The 14,133-nt window shown below is 51.6% G+C and overlaps 1 long non-coding RNA gene across 1 annotated transcript; it reads right to left on the reverse strand.

Annotated features, from left to right (window-relative positions):
* Positions 1 to 881: 881 nt before the first annotated feature.
* Positions 882 to 1,715, reverse strand: LOC110477048 (uncharacterized). Its single transcript, XR_002466527.3, has 2 exons — positions 1,535 to 1,715; positions 882 to 957 (listed from the first exon to the last, which is right to left on the reverse strand). It is a non-coding gene; the product is annotated as an uncharacterized LOC110477048 (long non-coding RNA).
* Positions 1,716 to 14,133: the final 12,418 nt, after the last annotated feature.

The following is a 14,133-nucleotide window of genomic DNA, read 5'->3' on the forward strand; positions in this document are numbered from 1 at the left end:
CATTTTGGGGATATTTCCATGTTCACCCCACACGCCTCACCTGTAAGTCCAATCACACCCGTCCCTTACTCCTCACACTCAGCTCTGCTGACATCCTGCAGCTTCCCACACCTTCATCCCTCAAAATATCGGATTTTTGGCTGCTCCAGAGGCTCTTCTCTATCAGCTGTGTTAAAATGTCCATATTTTCCACACAGCTTCCTCTCCTGGTCTGATCCATGTCCATCTGACCCTGCCCCAGTTCTATTTCCATTTTTATCCAAGGAAAGCCCAGCTCTCTTCCTCCAGCCCAGACAGCCCAGGAGCAGCCAGAACCAAGGCATCACCCAAACCCGTGGGATCCACCTGCATATGTCCTTCCAGAGAGCAGAAATTTAAGGAATTCCCATCTAGCCATGAGCAGGGAGAACTTTCCCTGAGAATCCAGGGAAGTTCCCACTTGGATTGAGGACCTGCCCAATGGCCACGTCCACGAATTCACTTCCAGACAGCAAAGCTGTGCAGGAGTCATTCAGGTTTTCATGGAATTCCAGAGCATTTTGGGATTTAAATCTCATCCAGTTCCAACCCTGCCTTGGACGGGAACACCTTCCTTTATCCCAGATTTTTAAACAATTTTTCCTTAATTTTTCCACCCTGGTTTAACAGATTTTCTCTGGGCTATCTCGTCCTGCCAGCCTGGAACACCTTTGGTTCATCCAGTGATGCCTTAGGATTTTGGCTTTTCCATTTTTTATAAACCCCACTCCTTTGTCCCTGTCCATGGGAAAGATGGGAGGTGCAGGAGCAGCCCCTACAGAGTTTCCACTTCCCCCAAATATTTGCTGTTTCAGGGAAAAATCCCTGTGCCCAGAGACAAGTGAGAGTAAAATATATTTAAATGAAATCCAAAGGTTTGAACGAGTTTATTTTTAGCAAAGCCAGCTGGGGTTTGAAATTTCACTTCCAAGGGAAATCCTGCAAAAAGCAAGGCAGGAACAGAGGATTAGAAATCAGAGAGGAAAGTTTTGCTTTAGAATATTCCTGCAAAGAATCTGGGGGGAGGAAATTGGAGGATATCAAAACATCAGGAACCGTTCCAATTTCCATGTTGCTTCCACTTACACGCCCAATGTATATTTAATAATAAAATGTTAGAGTGCAATGAAATCAAACAGCCTGTTTGGAACAGAGAAATGGTCTGAATGAAGACACAAGATGGAAGAGGTTTTAGGAGATAATGTGTGAAATTCCCCTTGCACCTCCCCGAATTTAAGTGCTGGTTTTTATGCATCACCCCCCCTGCTCCTGCAGAGCTGCGACAGCAGCGAGCTCAAAGCATTGCCTGAACAAAAACAAGCACAAAAAGAAATATTTTCTTTCCAGAACCTTCAGAGCCATAGGATTTCCCAGAGGTTTCCAGGCATTCCTGCCCTGGCACAGGTAAAGCCCAGCACAAATCAGCAGAAATTAAATGTGCAACAAAACTCTCAGCCAAGGAGATTATTTTTATTTTATTCTTCAGCTATCAAATCCAAACAGCTTCAATCATTACCTCTTCTCCTTTGTTCCCTGGGTTAATTTTCCTTTCTTTAGAAGAGAATTATATCCAAGGCATCCAAATTCCTGCTGTGAAGCCAGGTAGGCTCTGCCAGGAGAGCAGCTCCCAGGGGCCCTCTCTGCTCCATTTGCATCCCCCAGAGCATCCAGGAATCTGTTCAGGGCCTCCCACTCCTTCAGGGAGGGGAAGGAAAAGCCTCCAGGCTGGTAAAACTCATTTGAAAGCCTTCTTCAAGAGCCAGTGACCTAAATAGAGCTGAATTTCCTGGATTTATCCTGGTGCTGCTGCTCCCAGGAGAGGGGAGAGCAGAGACTCCGTCCTGCTGTCCTTGGGATAACGGGAGGAACCTCGGGCTGGGAGCACGAAAGCAGGGATTGAAGTGATGCACAGCGACAAAGTCATCTTCTAGGAGCCTCTGAAAGATTAATTACTGCTCTTCCATTAGCCGACACATCTGAAAAGTATTTTGGGAGTGCTGAGGGGCCTTGTCCTGCTGCTGCTGCAAGCCCTGTGGGAAGGGGCAGCCCCAGCCCCACAGCCCGGCTCACTCTGCCCTGCCCTGTCCCCCTGGGACCACTCCTGGAACCAGCTGGAGCCCAGCTCCATCTCCTCTTCTTTTTTGGGAAGGAAAAGGAGTGTCTGGGTTTGAACAGCCAGGTGTCTGCTGAGGAGGGCAGGAGCCTCCCCTGAAATGGAAAATGGAAACCCCCTCTCTCTGTATTGTTATAATTTAGAAATTAAGGGGCTCTCAGGCAAAGATATGGGAATAGGAATAACAGTTCTTTATTAGGGAAATTAAAAATACAAACGCAATAGCATAAAAAAACAGGAAAAAGCCAGTGCCAGAGTCCGAGCAGCCCTGTCCCCTGTGGGTCAGGGAGTGGCTCAGCCCCATCCCAGGGGGGCTCAGCCCTCCTGCAGTGCCAGCTGTGCTTCTGCTGGAGCAGGATCTGCACAAGGGGGGAGTTTTCCTTGGAGCTCCAGGGCTGGGGGAGATGGGCCTGGGCTCCTCTGGGAATGCAGGGGGAAGGAAGCTGCTCCTCTGGGAATGCAGGGGGATGGAAGCTGCTCCTCTGGAATGCAGGGGGAAGGAAGCTGCTCCTCTGGGAATGCAGGGGGCAAAGGCTGCTGTGCTGTTCCCAGGTCAGATTGGATCCAGGTAGGAATGTTTGGCTCCTCCCCTGGGCAGAGCATCTCCCCATGGATGATGGAATTTTCTCAGCCATGCAGGGACCTCAGTGGCCATGAACAGAAGATAATTAATAATTAATGGCCCATGGACAGCAGAGATCTCCTGGAGGGAGGATTGGCTGTGGAGAGATAAAGGAAAATGCCCCAGGAAACTGCCCCATGAACAGAGAATATCCCCCAGGGTTACGAGGGACGGGTCACTGAACAGGTGAAGAGCAGCCTCCCCTCCTGGTGACAGAACTCACACTTTTGGTCACACCTTGCACTGCAACCTCAGCCAGAGGCAAACCCCTCCCGTGGCAGCTGTGCCTCCCAGGAGGAGCAGGGGCATTTGGCATTTTCCTCCCAGCTGGGCTGGTTCCAGAGCCCCTCTGCCACATTAAACCTCCCCCTCTCTGCCTCTCCCTCCCCTCCCTCCTCTCCCTGCCTCCAGCCCACCACCTACTTCTGAGTTCATGGAATTTTTCCTGAGGATAATGAACTATTAATTTCCTTTGTCCTTTCTCTTCTCCCCTGCCCTAAAACTGGAGGTTATTTCTCTTGGTATTCTTCCCGAATCCATAATTTTATTCAGCCCATCTGCTCTGACTTCAGCTCGCACTCCTTTCATTTGCAACTATTTGTTAAAGTACCAGAAATGTAATTATTCCAAAAATGCCACAGGTGTAGGAGATGCTTAACATAAAGGAAATAAGAATTAATCAAGGCAGTGTTTGAATGGTTTAAAATCAAAGTTTGCCTTGTTCAGCTGGGAAAAGGCACAAGGGAAGGGGACAGGCAAGGCGAAGTGGAGGTGTCACAGATGGTGGTGTCACAGAGGGACTCAGCCCCACACGTGTGGGGTTGCAGAGAGCAGGGGAGGTCTTCAAGGCAGCTTTGGGCAAGAACAGCTTCCAAGGAACTCCCCAAAACATAGTGGCAGTAGCTGTGTGTGGAAGCAGCAATATTTAGGGGAAAAATCCCCAAATCTCTGGTGGTGACCCCAAAGGAACCTGAGCAAGGGGCAGAGAGAGCCCCTCACATCCCCGGGGTTTGAGCTGAACCTTTCTCTCGGAGATGTCCAACAGCAGGAAATGCAAAGTTCACTCCAGGTGGGATTGATGATCCCTGGGGTGGTGTGAATTTCATTCAAGGGGGGATTGACTGTCCCTGGGGTGAGTTTCCCATGGCCACAGGGCTGGCAGGTTATTGAAACCTCCCCTGACTGCTCTGACCCTCCCAGGGCAGAAATGAACGTCCCAGTGCTGGAGCAGAGCCCCTGACCCTCCACCAGGGAGGGGGACTGGGGCTGCACGGGGACCTCTGGGGCTGGATGGAGACCTTTGGGGCTCCACAGGGACCTCTGGGGTCACACAGGGACCTCTGGGGCTGGATGGAGACCTTTGGGGCTCCACAGGGACCTCTGGGGTCACACAGGGACCTCTGGGGCTGGATGGAGACCTTTGGGACTCCACAGGGACCTCTGGGGTCACACAGGGACCTCTGGGGCTGGATGGAGACCTTTGGGGCTCCACAGGGACCTCTGGGGTCACAGAGGGACCTTTGGGGCTGGATGGAGACCTTTAGGGCTCCACAGGGACCTCTGGGGTCACACAGGGACCTTTGGGGCTGGATGGAGACCTCTGGGGTCACACAGGGACCTCTGGGGTCACAGAGGGACCTTTGGGGCTGGATGGAGACCTTTAGGGCTCCACAGGGACCTCTGGGGTCACACAGGGACTTTTGGGGCTGGATGGAGACCTCTGGGGTCACACAGGGACCTTTGGGCCTCTCCTCCTCTCGTCCCCCCTGCCCCAAATACCTTCCCCAAGCTCTGGCCCTTCCCAAAGCTGCTGCTTCTCGTTTCCACGCTCACACCTGTGGCAGCAAACAGCCAACTGTGAAGGGGAGCTCAAGGCAGGAAAACCCTTCCTGCAGCATCCCAGAGCAGGAGCAGCAGCTCGTGGCCTGTTCCTCCCGCATTCCCGAGCTCTGGCAGCTCCTGCAGGATCTGGAGTCGCTGGGATGCAGCTGCTGCTGCTGCAGACGTGCTCCTGGCATCACAGCAAAGAAACATCGTCCGGCACGCAGGATGAGCTCCGCCGCGATCCTGAGCTTCAGGCGCTGAGCTCTGCTCTGAGCTGAGCTGGGCTGGGATCCTCCTCCAGAACTGAGCTGAGCTGGGCTGGGATCCTCCTCCAGAACTGAGCTGAGCTGGGCTGGGATTCTCCTCCTGAGCTGAGCTGGGCTGGGCTGGGATTCTCCTCCCGAGCTGAACTGAGCTGGGCTGGGATGCTCCTCCAGAACTGAGCTGACCTGAGCTGGGTTGGGATTCTCCTCCAGAACTGAGCTGAGCTGGGCTGGGATTCTCCTCCTGAGCTGAACTGAGCTGGGCTGGAGCAGACCCGGGTCCTCTTTCAGCACACACACCCTGGGAACAGAGATCGCGTCCTCCTGGGGAGGAAACTTTACATTCCCTAGGAAACACACTTCTCAATGTGGGAATTGAGGATTCCTACCTGGATAAGGAGGAGGAAGGGATAAAGGCACCCTGGTCATCTGCCGGGAGCTTAAAGTGCTTTAGGAAAGGGAGAATCCTGCAGCAGAGAGAGGGGAGACCCGGAAAAGTGCCAGAGAAAAGGGATGGGTGGGAGATTGGGAACTGGGAATTCCTGGCTGGGCTGGAATTGCCAGAGCAGCTGTGGCCGCCCCTGGATCCCTGGCAGTGCCCAAGGCCAGGCTGGACATCCTGGCATAGTAGGAGGTGTTCCTGCCCATCCAGGGGTGGATTGGGATGGGATTTAGGGTCCCTCCCCCACAAACCATCCCGGGATTCTGTGTTTACCAAAACCAGGCGTGTTTGAGCTCTCAGCAGCTGCACTTTGCTGCCCTCCCCTTCTCCTCCCTGCGAGTGTTTGGAGCTGCCTCTCCTCTCCGGAGCCGTTTCCATGGTTTTCCAACAGCTTGCACATTAAAAAGTTGATGCTTTGCTATGCTGAGCGTGATGTTCTGAGATCTGGGGCTTGCAGGGGATCCAAAGCCCTTCTGTTTCCTCCCTCTGCTCTTCCCCTTCCCGCTCCTCATTCCAATGCTGGCCATTTCTCCCACCGAATTTAACCCCACCCCGAAGGAGCGGGCAGCGGTTCTGCGGGAGGATAAAAAGGGATGAGAAGGAATCGAAATGGGTTTTTTAGTAATTCCCCATTGCAGAGGGCCTGGCAGTCCCAGATTCCGCTCAGGTCTCCTGCAGGAATTGGCTCCGCCGCTAAAGGTGCCCGATGTGCCCCCGCGGTGTTTGGGGCAGGGAAGGAGCCCCGGGACCGGGAGGTTCCGTGGAGCTGCGTGGGAGCGCTGCGAGGAGCGGGAATTCCCCAGGGAACGCAGCCCCTGGCACCTTCTGCTTCCAAATGCTAAACAGCGATAAAAAGCTGTCCATAAATAATACATGGATCTAAAATAACGGATATCATAGACAATGATAGCGTGGGAATGCATCGAAAATGTACAAAATATTCCGTGTACAAAAATAAACATAAATGGTGTCTATAAATTATATATTCCATACTTTATATTATATTAATATTACATCTATAATACAAATCTATACATTCCTTTTTTTGCAATGCATATTGTAACATGGTGCTTTTATACACACACATATTTCTTTTTACCAAGAAGTAGAAACCTGTTTCTATTATTTCTCATAGAAATATATTTTTATTGCCTCATATTTCTCTATAAATCCACATTATACATAAATATAAAAATATGTGATGGATAATCCAGACAATAATGCAAAGCTGTTATTCACATATTGCCCTATATTTATATACAATGTGTGGTTTATATGTGCTATAAAACTGATAGACACTATAAATATAATTATATTTATATAAAGAATAATGCACATTCAGTTTGGGGTTATCTATATAAAATACACACATTTCTGTGCTCCCCCCAAAAATTCCTTGTATTCATTTCTCTCAGAAAAGTCCATTTTAAATTCTGAGATGCATAAAATATTCTCCCTTTGAAACCTCCAGCAGGATTTCTCTACCATTTTTCCAAAGCCCCACTCCTGGAGTACTGGGACGAGCATGGGACTGGCACTTTATGGGATTGATCGGGGCTTGAAACACTCTGACAACATCACCGGTAAAAAAATAACAATAAAAAATTGTGAGCAAAGGGAAACAAGCTGAGATTGATGAATTTTTTTTTCTTTTTTTTTTTACACTTTTGGCATTCCATGGGAATTTTAGAAATGACAACTTTATGTCAGTATAACAGGAGGGAAAAATGTATTTGATCTCTTTTAACCTGGATGTGAATTCTCTCTCCATGGCTAATCTGTCCATGCCCAGATCAATATCCGTACCTCACCTATAGATCGATCTGACCTAGCTGAGATTCTTCACAGAGGGCTCAAATCCAACCCATAGCCACAGAATCATTTCCTGGATATCCTAAAATCCTGAGGATCCCTCACCAGGAGGGACTGCAGAGGATCCCAAATCCCCACCAGCTCTGGGATTTGGCGGTGCCTCATTGCAGAGCCCAGCTGGTGAGGGAGCCCTGGGCTCTCTCAGGGTCTGGGCACTGGGCTGACCCCAGGAGCGTAAAATCCTCATTTCCAGCCCTGCAGCCAGAGGAGGAGTCTGAATGTCCAGGATCAGCTTCTCAAGGGTGTTTATTTTCCCTTCTCCAGAACATTCTCTCTCTGCCCTGCTGAGCTCTGGCCAGCAGCTCGGCCATGGCATTCTGTCTGCCCTCAGGGCTGTTTGCATTTTATACCAAAAACTGCCTGGGCCATGTTTGCAATAACGTGCCAATATCTGTCATTTGTGTTGGGCAGTGTGTCTGTGCCTTAAACCAACAGAAAAGTGTCACCAGCACAGCAAGGCATGGAGGGCAAGGAGGAGGAGAAGAAGGTCAGGACACGCCCAAATTCCTCCATCTTGTACCCCTGAACCCCATTCTAAAAACCCCAAAATTCTACTTTTCCACCCTGTGTTAACTCAACTACCACACTGCTCAAACCCTTGTGGCTGTAATTCCTCACACAGAGTTGGCAGCTTTTCCCACGGGCTAAAATGGAAGCCACAGGTGGTTTTGACTTTGTGCCAGGGTCTGGAGCAGCCAGGGCAGCCAGAGGGATGTGCTGGACTCCAGTGCTCCATCCTTCTTTTCATTTCTTGCCATGTTCCCTTGTGCCCCTGTGTCTGATTTCACTGCAGGCACTGCCTCCATCCCTGCTTCCCAAGCTGGGAAAACCCAGGGATCTTTTGGACACGACCAGGATTAATAAAACATGGAGGAACACGGTGAGAAACAAAATAATGGGATAAAGGAAATCCTATTTTAAGAGCTGCAGTGGAACAACGGTGCAGGTACAATCTTTCCCAAGCCTTTAAGCCTGGCAAATGCTCCTCCTGCCCCTCTGTGCTCCTTCCCTGCTTTCTCCAAACAAGCAGGGTTTTGCTTTGCTTGTTTCCCCCTCCTTCCCTTTTCCAGAGGGAAACCCAGGCATCTTTACTCCAATATCCGTGAGTTTTGCAGGGAGACTCAAAGGAAACTCCCGAGCAGCTCAGCAGCAGCCACTGCAATTCCTGGGCCTTCTGGAAGGAAAATGAACAGCCAATAACCAATAATGACAGAAATTATCAGAGGGGAATCCTGAGGGTGCAGCTCGTTCCTCCAGGCAGTCAGGGGGTGGGAAAATCACAGAATCCTGGGATGCTTTGGGTGAAAGGGACCTTAAATCCCACCCAGTGCCACCCCTGCCATGGCAGGGACACCTCCCACTGTCCCAGGGTGCTCCAAATCCCAGTGTCCAGCCTGGCCTGGGATACTTCCAGTGTGATTTGGGGTGATTTGAGATGATTTGGGGTGGTTTTAGAGGCATTTATCCCCCAGCTGCCGAGGATATGCTTCAGGGAGGTCGGGGTTGCAGTGTCACAGCTCTGCCAAAGCCACTTTGGTGTCACCCTGACCAGCCCTGGCCCCTTGGGGGATTCTTTGGCCAGGCTCTTGCTGCAGTTTTCATTTTAAACGTCCCAGGGAGCGGGATCCCTGTCCCCCTCACCCAAAGAACCCAAGATCCCTGTCCCCCTCACCCAAAGAACCCAAGATCTCTGTCCCCCTCACCCAAAGAACCCAAGATCTCTGTCCCCCTCACCCAAAGAACCCAAGATCTCTGTCCCCCTCACCCAAAGAACCCAAGATCTCTGTCCCCCTCACCCAAAGAACCCAAGATCTCTGTCCCCTTTACCCAAAGAACCCAAGATCTCTGTCCCCTTTACCCAAAGAACCCAAGATCCCTGTCCCCTTCACCCATCAGAGCTCCCAGGGCTGCATCTCCAAGCATCCCAGGAGCCTCCTGCTTTATCACACAGCTTTTTCACATAATTACTGTTCTTTAGTAACTGGTTCCCTGGCAGAGAAGCACGATCAGAAAACAAGGTAACACCTCCCCAAGGAAATGATTTCTGGGGGAGTTCAAAGAAGGTGTTTCTGGGGAGGATGAAAATATCCATCAACCCCCAAAAATTCAGATTAAAGCAACGTCGTATAAGAGATCCTGGAAATTAGCTTGGATTTCTGCAGTTTCCAGTTGATAAAGCTGAAGTTTAAGATGGGATTGGATAGGATGGATTTGGGGTGGAAGGGATCTTAAAGATCCTCCAGTTCCAGCCTGCCCATTGTGGCCACCAAGCCTGATCCTTCTCATTCCTTCTCCCAGACCTGGGTTGATCAGAAATGTTCCCTCCTTTAACCTCTCCTGCCAGTGGTTCCTCCTGCACCTTTCTCTTCAGTCCCCCAAGGCTGGCACCATCTCATTTATGGGAGTGACCCTGGCTTCTCTTCCAGCTTTTCCTGCTGCGCGGGGAATCCCTCAGTTCTCCTCCTGCAGCTGGGGAAGCTGCTCCTCTTCTTCTTCCTCCTTCCTCCTCCTCTTCCTCCTCCTCCTCCTCCTCCTCCTCCTCCTCCTCCTCCTCCTCAGCTTTTCTGGTATGGCTGAAAGGAGCTGAGGACACTGGGGTGTCCAGCTCACCCTGGGATGTGCAGCTTTTACTGGGATATCCAGCTTTTACTGGGATGTCCAGATTTTCCTGGGATGTCCAGCTCACACAGGGATATCCAGCTTTTCCTGGGATATCCAGCTCACACAGGGATATCCAGCTTTTACTGGGATATCCAGATTTTCCTGGGATGTCCAGCTCTTACTGGGATATCCAGCTCACATTGGGATATCCAGCTTTTACTGCGATATCCAGTTTTTACTGGGATATCCAGCTCTTACTGGGATATCCAACTCACCCTGGGATGTCCAGCTCACACTCCCAGTTTTTCCTGGGATGTCCAGATTTTCCTGGGATGTCCAGCTCACACGGGGATATCCAGCTTTTACTGGGATGTCCAGCTCACACTGGGGTGTCCGGCATCCAGAACCTGCCTGGGGCTGTGGGGTTTGTGCAGGGGAGTCTGAGCCCCACACTGGGCACTGAATCCCACTGCAGACCCCAATCCCCACTCCAGGCACCAATCCCCACTCCAGGCACCAATCCCCAAACCAGTCACCAATCCCCAAATCAGGCACCAATCCCCACTCCAGGCACTGATCCCCAAATCAGGCACCAATTCCCATTCCAGGCACCAATCCCCAAATCAGGCACGAATCTCAAATCAGGCCCCAGTGCCTACTCCAGACCCCAATTCCCCTCCAGACCCCAATCCCCATGCACTGATCCCCACTCCAGACCCCAATCCCCACTCCAGACCCCAATCCCCAGACCCAAATCCCCACTCCAGACCCCAATCCCCACTCCAGACCCCAATCCCCAGACCCAAATCCCCACTCCAGACCCAAATCCCCACTCCAGACCCCAATCCCCACTCCAGACCCCAATCCCCAGACCCAAATCCCCACTCCAGACCCCAATCCCCACTCCAGACCCCAATCCCCACTCCAGACCCCAAGCCCCATGCACCCATCCCCACCAGAGCCCGATCCTGCAGCTGTCCTGACCAGCAGCAGCTCCAGGCAGCTGAGCCCAGCTGTTTCCACGATGAATTATTTGGGATGGCTGCAGACAGGAGCGTTCCTGACCCTTTGTGCTGCCTCCTGTACCCCACAGAAAGCAGAGCATCCCTGGGGGAGCAGGACATTTCTGTGGAGCAGCCCAAGCAGATGCAGGGACTCTTCTCCCTGCTCCTCCTGCCCAAAGTACCTCCTGGAAAGGTGTCGGAGCCCAGCACATCCCTCTGGCTGCCCTGGCTGCTCCAGACCCTGGCACAAAGTCACAATCACCCGTGGCTTCCATTTTAGCCCATGGGAAAAGCTGCCAACTCTGTGTGAGGAATTACAGCCACAAGGGTTTGAGCAGTGTGGTAGTTGAGTTAACACAGGGTGGAAAAGTAGAATTTTGGGGTTTTTTAGAATGGGGTTCAAAGGGACAAGATGGAGGGATTGGGCATGTCCTGACCTCCTTCTCCTTTGTCTTCCCCTCCATGTCTTGCTGTGCTGATGATACTTTTCTGTTGGTTTAAGGCAGAGATTCACAGTCCAACATAGATGATGGGAATTGGTAATAAATTGTAAACATACACACGTAGTTTTGAGTATATAAGGAGGGAGCTGCTTGAGGCTCGGGGTCAGAATGCCATGGCCACCTTGCTAGGCAGAGCTTGGCCAGTCAGAGAAGGAATGTTCTAGATAAGAAGAAATAAACAACCTTGAAAGCACAATCGGAAGCATTCCAGGCTCCTTCTTTACACTGGGCTAGGGGGCAAAGGCTCTTTTCAATCTCGGGGTCACCCTGACCTGCAGAACCCCGAGAGAAATCAGCAGCAAGGGAGGAAGGGAGAGCCTGGCTCAGCAGCACACGCCAGCATCGCTGGGAGGGGAGGCAGGAGCAGTGCACCCCAAAACTGGGGCTGTGGGGCACACACAGAGGGGGTCACAGCCTGTGCCCCCCAGAGATGGCACCCTGCAGGAGAAATGTGTGGTACAGACAAACCCTGTGTCTCTGCTTGATCTATCCCTGCATATTTATTGTGCATGATCTGCATTCCTCTGCCCACGTACATCTCCAGGCCATGAATATTTATAAAATCTTCAGCCTGATGGTCACTAATTTGCTGATTATTTTTTACTGCCAGGAAAAACGAACTGCCTTTTGTGGTGCTTGCACAGATCAGATGCAAAGTTATTCAGATTAATCAAAATTACAGCTGAACGTTAAGGGCTGCAGGAGGCTCTCGTGACACTGAATCTCAGTGGAATAAAATGGCTGATGAAATTTCAGTTAACAATAAACGCTGGTGCCCAGGAGAGCAAAAATCCCCCTCATTGTGCAGCAGCGGTGATGGGCTCCAGAGGAAATTACACAGAACAGATCTTCCCTGCAGAAAAAACAAAGCCTTGCCCTGGCAGTGAGCGGTGCTGGCACATCCATGGCACCAAGAATAGACCCAGAGCTCCAGGAGTGATCCCACAGCTCCAGGAGTGATCCCACAGCTCCAGAAGTGATCCCACAGCTCCAGGAGTGATCTCTTAGCTCCAGGAATGATTATGGAGCTCCAGGAATGGACCCATAGCTCCAGGAATGGACCCACAGCTCCGGAAATGATCCCAGAGCTCCAGGAATGGACCCACAGCTCCAGGAATGGACCCAGAGCTCCAGGAGTGACCCCACAGCTCCAGAAGTGATCCCACAGCTCCAGGAGTGATCTCTTAGCTCCAGGAATGATTCTGGAGCTCCAGGAATGGACCTATAGCTCCAGGAATGGACCCACAGCTCCGGGAATGATCCCAGAGCTCCAGGAATGATTATGGAGCTCCAGGAATGATCCCACAGCTACAGGAATGGACCCACAGCTCCAGGAATGATTCTGCAGCTCCGGGAGTGATCCCACAGCTCCAGGAATGGACCCACAGCTCCAGGAATGATTCTGCAGCTCTGGGAGTGATCCCAGAGCTCCAGGAATGATCCCAGAGCTCCAGGAGAGACCAAACCCAGGCAGTGAGGGATGGCTGAGCCCACCCTGGCTGCAGGGACAGAGCAGAGGGATCCAGAGTTGCTCCTGATGGAGAGGAGCCAGGCTGAGCAGCTCCTGGGCCATGGGAGCTGCTGGGGCAGGGTTTGCTGTGCAGAAGGGTCTGTGGGTGTGCAGCAGCTGCTGGAATGAAAAGGTGTTTGAGGGGTGTCCCCGAGGGTGCCAGGGTGCTCCTGCCTGAGGGCCAAGCTGCACCGGCCCTGACAACCTTTGCTCTGTGGGCCTGGTCTCTGCTGGCCTCTATGAACTTTACATTTTCACAGCAGACTGAATGGGTTTTCACAGCAGCCCTTGTTCCATGTTCCCTCCTCCTGCTGTTCCAGGCCTGGGCACTGATGGAGCCCACAAACACCAATCCCTTCAGGAACTTCCCAGGCTCTGAATTCCAGCGGGGCTGCTGCCACAGCAGGGTGGCAAAGGCAGCCCGGCTCACCTGGAGGGGTCCCTGTGCTCTGCCCAGCACAGCCCAGCCCCTGCTGCCCTTGGGACTGCTCTTCCCACAGAGAGATGTGTCTCCATCCGTTTGCTCACACATAATGTGCTTTTATGGCCATTTATCCCTTAACTGGTGAAAACTCGCTGCGGGTTTTATTGCCTGAGATTTACATTGCAGCAGGTGCAGAGGTGAGTCCCAGGGGGAACACTCCAGCTGGGAATTCAGGTGTTTTATGCCGCTGTAAAACCTCTGGTGGCAGATGGGGAGCAGGAATGTGCCCGTCCTCACTCCCAACCCACCCGCAGCTCCCAGGAAAGCTCTTCAGGGGAGGGAATGGATCCTCGGCAAGCAGGGGCTGAGAGCCAGAGCTCCAGGATTGCTCCAGGCAGGAGCATCCTCCCCCTGCCCGCCTGCCCTTCCTGCTGCCCTCGGAGCAGAGCGGGGCAGGGCCAGCCCCTCCAGCCCGGGAAGCAGAAAAACACGGGATAAAGGGTAAAGGATAAAGGGTAAAGGGTGAAGGGTAAAGGATAAAGGATAAAGGGTAAAGGATAAAGGGTAAAGGATAAAGGGTAAAGGGTGAAGGGTAAAGGGTGAAGGGTAAAGGGTAAAGGATAAAGGGTAAAGGGTAAAGGGTAAAGGATAAAGGGTGAAGGGTAAAGGATAAAGGGTAAAGGGTAAAGGGTAAAAGATAAAGGGTAAAGGGTGAAGGGTAAAGGGTAAAGGGTAAAGGATAAAGGGTAAAGGGTAAAGGATAAAGGATAAAGGGTGAAGGATAAAGGGTAAAGGATAAAGGGTGAAGGGTAAAGGGTGAAGGGTAAAGGATAAAGGGTAAAGGATAAAGGGTAAAGGGTAAAGGATAAAGGGTAAAGGGTGAAGGATAAAGGATAAAGGATAAAGGATAAAGGATAAAGGATAAAGGATAAAGGAT

This window comes from Lonchura striata, chromosome 6 (genome assembly GCF_046129695.1).
Source record: "Lonchura striata isolate bLonStr1 chromosome 6, bLonStr1.mat, whole genome shotgun sequence".
Taxonomy (NCBI): Eukaryota; Metazoa; Chordata; class Aves; order Passeriformes; family Estrildidae; genus Lonchura; species Lonchura striata.